Source organism: Dipodomys merriami, unplaced genomic scaffold (genome assembly GCF_024711535.1).
Source record: "Dipodomys merriami isolate MVZ:Mamm:240054 unplaced genomic scaffold, mDipMer1.0.p SCAF_52, whole genome shotgun sequence".
In the NCBI taxonomy this organism is placed as follows: domain Eukaryota; kingdom Metazoa; phylum Chordata; class Mammalia; order Rodentia; family Heteromyidae; genus Dipodomys; species Dipodomys merriami.
The window spans coordinates 4,444,422-4,450,421 of record NW_027206091.1 but is presented as its reverse complement, the minus strand read 5'-3'; positions in this window follow the sequence as shown (position 1 = coordinate 4,450,421).

Below are 6,000 nucleotides of genomic sequence, written 5' to 3'. Positions count from 1 at the left end.
CCCTATGTGTGCTTCCCTGCAGAGTTGTGGTGGCAAGCCATTGAGCTTCCCCCGTAGCTGGGAAGACAAGTTGGGCATTACTATGGTCAGTTGTGGTTGAAATGAAGTCTCTCTAAACTTTGCCCAGGCTGGCCTTGAACTTTGATCCTTTCATCTCTGTCTCCTAAGAAGCTAAGAGTACAAGATTGAGCTACTACACCCCTGGCTTTTGTCCATTTTCTTAGGACAGTGTCATGTTGTGTAGACCAGGGTGCTTTCCAACTCAAAATCCTCTGGATAGAAGGTTTGCTTGTTCGGAGCATTGTTTGGGATTTGAACTCAGGCACTTGCTCTAACCCTTGAGCCACACCAACAGACTTGCTTTTTGCTGGGTATTTTAGAGATGATGTTGAATGGATTTTTCTCCCTGTGATCCTCTGGTATTCAGCCTCCAGAGTAGCTGGGATTACAGGCATGAGCCACAGGCACCTGGTAATTCCTTTACATGTTTGACGCATCTCGTACAGCTAAATGGGAGTCAGAAATGAGGTGGCAGAGAAATACAGAAAGCCAGCTTGGAGCCAGGAAGGTATGAGTGAGTGGGAAGAGGGACTCTCAGATGCTTCTGTATTGTGGTCCCACAATTTTGTTCTTCTCCTTCCCGGACCCAGAGACCTTCAAACGGTGTTAGCTTTGAAGTTAAAGGTATATCCTTTAACACTACCAGCTCTCTGTCTTGAAGTTTAGTGGATGTTAATCTTATAGAGTGCTTCGACTGATGGGTTGCACCATTTCCATCAGATTTATTTCTTATATAAGTCTACAAAGACTTCGAGTGAACTCTTCTATCTAATTGCTTCTTATTTGCCTGGAGAGCTTTCATTAGAAAAATTCAGAGCAAGAGCATTCACGGCCAATCTCTCTTGAGTAAGTAAAATGTATTCCATGAGGCCTAAGTATGAACTTCATGCATTCTCTTGCAAAAATAAAATAAAATAAATTGAATAAACTCAGTCTTACTTTCATTTGAGCCTATTAAACTCTCTCTCTTTCTCTCTCACTATATGCATTAATATATATGTGTACATATATATATATATATATATATATATATATATATATATATACATATGTACTGCTCAGACATCTGTTGGCAAGAATATATCAGCTTTTAGCTAGGCTTGGTGGTAGACTCCTATAATCCCAGGACTCAATGGAATGAACCAACACTGTCCCTAGGTTCCTGTGAAGAAATCATTCTGTACGAATGCAATGAAGCTGACCTTTATTTGTCTGTAAATTTTTGTGTGCAATCTCAAATAGAATTATATACACACACAATCACATGGATGTACATAGGTGGGCACAGAAAAATAGTTATCAGTAATGCATGTGTAAGGTGGGTACCAGAATCCTAGCTATTCAGAGAGATGTGAGGATTATGGTTCAAAACCAGCCTAGGGAGGAAAATCCATGAGACTCTTATCTGTAATGAACCACCAAAAAAGCCAGAAGTGAAGCTATGGCTCAAGTGGTAGATGGCTAGACTTGAGTGAAAAAAGTTCAGGGACAGTGCCCAGGCCCTGAGTCCATACCCTAGTGCACGCACACACACGCACACACACATACACACACACACACACACACACACACAAATACACACAGACACACCACTACACACGTAGTTTGTGCATAGTTTGAATCTTACTGAAGAACTCAGGAGCAGGGGTGGTGTTCAATGTTAGAGCAGCCAGTCTAGCATGGACAAGACTTGGTCCCTGGGTTTGATCCATAGCAATGCCAAAAAAGAGAGCAGAATCCAGATTTGGCCAGCTAGTGATAGATCACACCTGTAATCCTAGTTGAGAAGATGAGATGAAGTTGAAAATGAGTTGAAGATGAGATCTGAGGATAAAGGTTCAATGCTAACCTGGAAAGGAACATCCATGAGACTCTTATCTCCAGTGAACCAGCATAAAGCCAGAAGAGGCTCAAGTAGTAGAGCCCCAGCCTTGAGTAAAAATGGAGGAGGAGGAGGAGGAGGAGGAGGAGGAGGAGGAGGAGGAGGAGGAGGAGGAGGAGGAGGAGGAGGAGGAGGAGGAGGAGGAGGAGGAGGAGGAGGAGGAGGAAGAGGAGGGGGAGGAGGAGGAAAAAGAAGAAACAGCAGCAGCAAAAGTGAGAGACCCAATGTTCTAAACCCAGTACTGGCATACAAAAAAAAGCAAAAAGAATCCAGATTTGGCAGAAATTTACCCTACTAGCTGAACAATTAAGGAACAGGTGCATCCTTAGAACAAAATGACCTTTTCTCACCAAGTTCTAAAACATGAAAGGTTAAAGAATGTTTGAAAGGGAGTTAATACTTTTAAAACACTGCAAAAAATGGCGATCCCTTCAAAAACTTGAACAAAGAAAAATGAGAAAGGTTCCGGATGGCCTTTGGGAGTTTCTTTCAGGGAGCTGGGACTTGCTAACCTGGCCTGCTCCTGCTCAAAAGCCATGAATGAATCCTCCCTCCCTGTCCCTCCCCCCTTCCCTGCCAGAGCAGAGATTGGAGGCTGGTAGGTGGCTCACACCTGTCATCCCAGCTATTCAGGAGGCTGAGATCTGAGGATCGTAGTTCAAAGCCAGCCTGGGCAAGAAAGTCTGTGAGACTTTTATCTCCAATAAACAACTCAGAAATAAGCCAGAAATGGAGCTGTAGTTCAAGTAGTAGCACACTAGGCTTAAGCAAAAAGAAGCTCAGTTCTAGCCTCAGGACTGGGAGAGAGAGGAGAAAGAGGGGAGGGGAAGGGAGGGGGAGAGGAAGAGTGCAGCAAGAAACCCTTGCATGGCTCTTCCTAATGACAGTACTTTGTGTGTATGTGCTTGTTCTGGGGCTTGAACTCAGGACCTGCGTGCTTATTTCCCCTTAGTTTTTTCTTTGCTAGCACTCTACCACTTGAACCACAGCACCACTTCTGGCTTTTTTAATTTGCTGGTTCCTGGGAGATCAGAGTCTCATGGATGTTTTCTGCTCTGGCTGGATCTTCACATCTCAGCATACTGAATAGCTAGGATGACAGGTGTGTGCCACTGGTATCTGGCTGTAATGACAATTTTGACAATTTCTCTGCCTGCTAGTAGCAACTGCAAAGAGAGTAGATTGAGTTTCAGATTTTCCAGATTTCCACTTTCCAAGATGGCCTGAAAGATGTAAGTTCTTGTAGCTATTAACCAGAAAAACCAGTGTGTGCTGGGTGCCCAGGGCTCACGCCTGTCATCCTAGTTACTCAGAAGGCTGAGATCTGAGGATCACAGTTTAATGCCAGCCCAGGCAGGAGAGTCCATGAGACTCTTATCTCTAATGAACCACAAAAAGTCAGAAGTGGAGCTGTGGCTCAAGTAGTAGAGTAGGTAGCTGTGAGTAAAAATGCTCAGAAACAGCGTCCAGGCCCTGAGTTCAAGCCCCAGACTGGCATATGCGTACACACACACACACACACACACACACATTATCTGTATGTACTTTACCATCCCTTCCTGTAATGAGCTCACAGAAATATATGAGAGACCCTGCCTGATCTTTCTAGAACGTCATAAGACCTGTGCCTTACTTTTAGCAACACCTCCCTGTATTTATTTTTCTTTCCTCCAATCACCTGCTTGTATCTATTTCTAAGCCATTGTCTGGGGAGTAGGAGGGGGCAGAGTTTGATTCCATAGCTGTTTTTCTCAGGAAGACAGGAGGCATACCTCCAGGTAATGGACAAGCAGAGTGTACCAATCCTGAATGGAGACATTGATATGCATCAACTCCAGGTAAGCTCCATCTCTGGTAAGGCTTGATTCTGAAGGCTCCCAAGGTATAACCCAAAGAAGCAAAGGTTTCAAAAGGCAGCTCCAACTCTGTGTGTGTGTGTGTGTGTGTGTGTGTGTGTGTGTGTGTGTGTGTGTGTGTGTGTGTGTGTGTGTGTGTGTGTGTGTGTGTGTGTGTGTGTGTGTGTATGCATACCAGTACTGGGACTTTACCTGAGAGTCTCACACTCTCCTTTAGCTTTTTCCATACAGGCTAGTGCTGTACCATTTGAACTGTACCTCTACTTCTGGCTTTTTGCTAGTTAATTGGAACTAACTTGCCTGGGCTGGCTTAGAATCACAATCCTCCAGATCCCAGCCTGATGCGCAGATCTGAGTGGCTAGGATTTCACTGCTGAAGGAAATCTCTGGTCCATGTGCAAATCTCACCTTTCCTGGCTCACAGGCAGGTGAGGCCTGAGGGAGGGAGGTAAGGGTTATGGTTCTCTAAGGAAGAACTTCCTGTCACTCGGTGTGGAATGAATAGCCTGTAGGGTAGGTGATTACTTCCGTGGGAGGCCAGTCTCCTCCTGGAGAACTCTCTCTCCAGGCATGTAAGCCAGGTATAAATGCAGATTCTCTGGGAAGGCAGAGTGCTACTTTTTGTACCCGAAACCCTCTCTCTGCTGACAGACACATAGAGCCTAAGATCAGGGCTCTGTCTTTCAACAAGCTCCTAAAAACCCTGAATATAGCCAAACACTGGCTTGTGATCCCAGCTACTCAGGAGGCTGAGTCCAAAGTCATGGTCTTTTTGGGCAAGAAAGTCTTTGAAACTCTCCCTTGACTGCCACCAAAATAAAAATCCAGAAATGGAGCTGTGGCCCAAGTGCTATAGAGCACCACCCTTGAGTGAAAAAGCTCAGGGACAGCACCTAGGCCCTGAGCTCAAGCTCCAGTAAGCAACACACACACAAAGAGAGATGCGTAGATACCTCCTAAAGAGATACTCCTGTTAAGACAGGAACCCCACCCCTACCCAGGTAGAACCAGGACCCTAGGAAGGGCCAGCTATGGAAGCTAGCTCACCAGGAGGCTCTAAGCGCCCAGACGTAGCTGCATTCAAGAGCCTAGCACCCCCACCTCCCCCACTATACACTCCTGGCCAGCATGCCTGGTGGCCTGGGAGCTTTATTCAGAAGCTGTGTGCTCAAGGAAGTGCACCCTGATGCAGTGGAGCAGGGTGTCTCCTAGATTGCTGTTGGAGGCTGCCCTCCCCCACAACAATCCCTCCCCAGTTCTGGGCTCAGCCACAAGGCAGTAAGTCTAATCTTCCAGTTACCTAGAATTTCAATATTACAAGGACTTGGGGTGGGGGGTGTCTTGTCTAGAAGCTAAATTAGCACCACAATACACTATTTTAATTTAGCTACTAGGTTTGTTCGGGGATTTTAAAGGAAGCATTGGGTGGGATGGGGTAAAGGGATTCGATTCTCATTAAGGTTGCTGCTGCCATCCACGAAGGAAGACCCTAGGATACAACTAACTCTCCTAAATCGAGCCCAAAGCCTCCTTCCACACACACCCTCCCCTTCCCACAAATCGCCCCAGGCCCTCATCACCTTTCAGTCCCAGTCCCAACCTGTCCTTGCCTCCCAAGGCCCCTTTTCTATCTGGTCCCTTAGGACAGAACAGGCACCTGCTGTACCATATCACCTCTAGAGGGCGCTAATGGAGAGGTACTAAAGGCTGGCTCCAGCCACTGGGCTCCATGGTGTGTGTGTGTGTGTGTGTGTGTGTGTGTGTGTGTGTGTGTGTGTGTGTGTGTGTGTGTGTGTGTGTGTGTGTGTGTTGGGGAGTGGGTGGGGGGTGGAGGGGTGGAGGAAGCCCCAGGGATTCCACCCCTCCCCCTCCCCCCTCTCAATCTCATTTGAATATTTCATTGGCTGCTGCCAGACTGGTCAATTTATCATGCAAATGTGGATGCCCTCTGCGCCAGAGAGGAGCCACCATCACCCTCACCGCCTGCCTGCCTGCTCCTGCCTGCAGAGCTGCAGGCCCCATCGACTGGTGGCCTAGACAGTAGCATCTGTAATATATACATATAGATATAGATATAGATGCACACACACCACACACACACACACACACAAACACACACACACACACACACACCACACACACACACACACACACACACACACACACACACACACACACTGGGCATTGAAGTCATTACTAAAA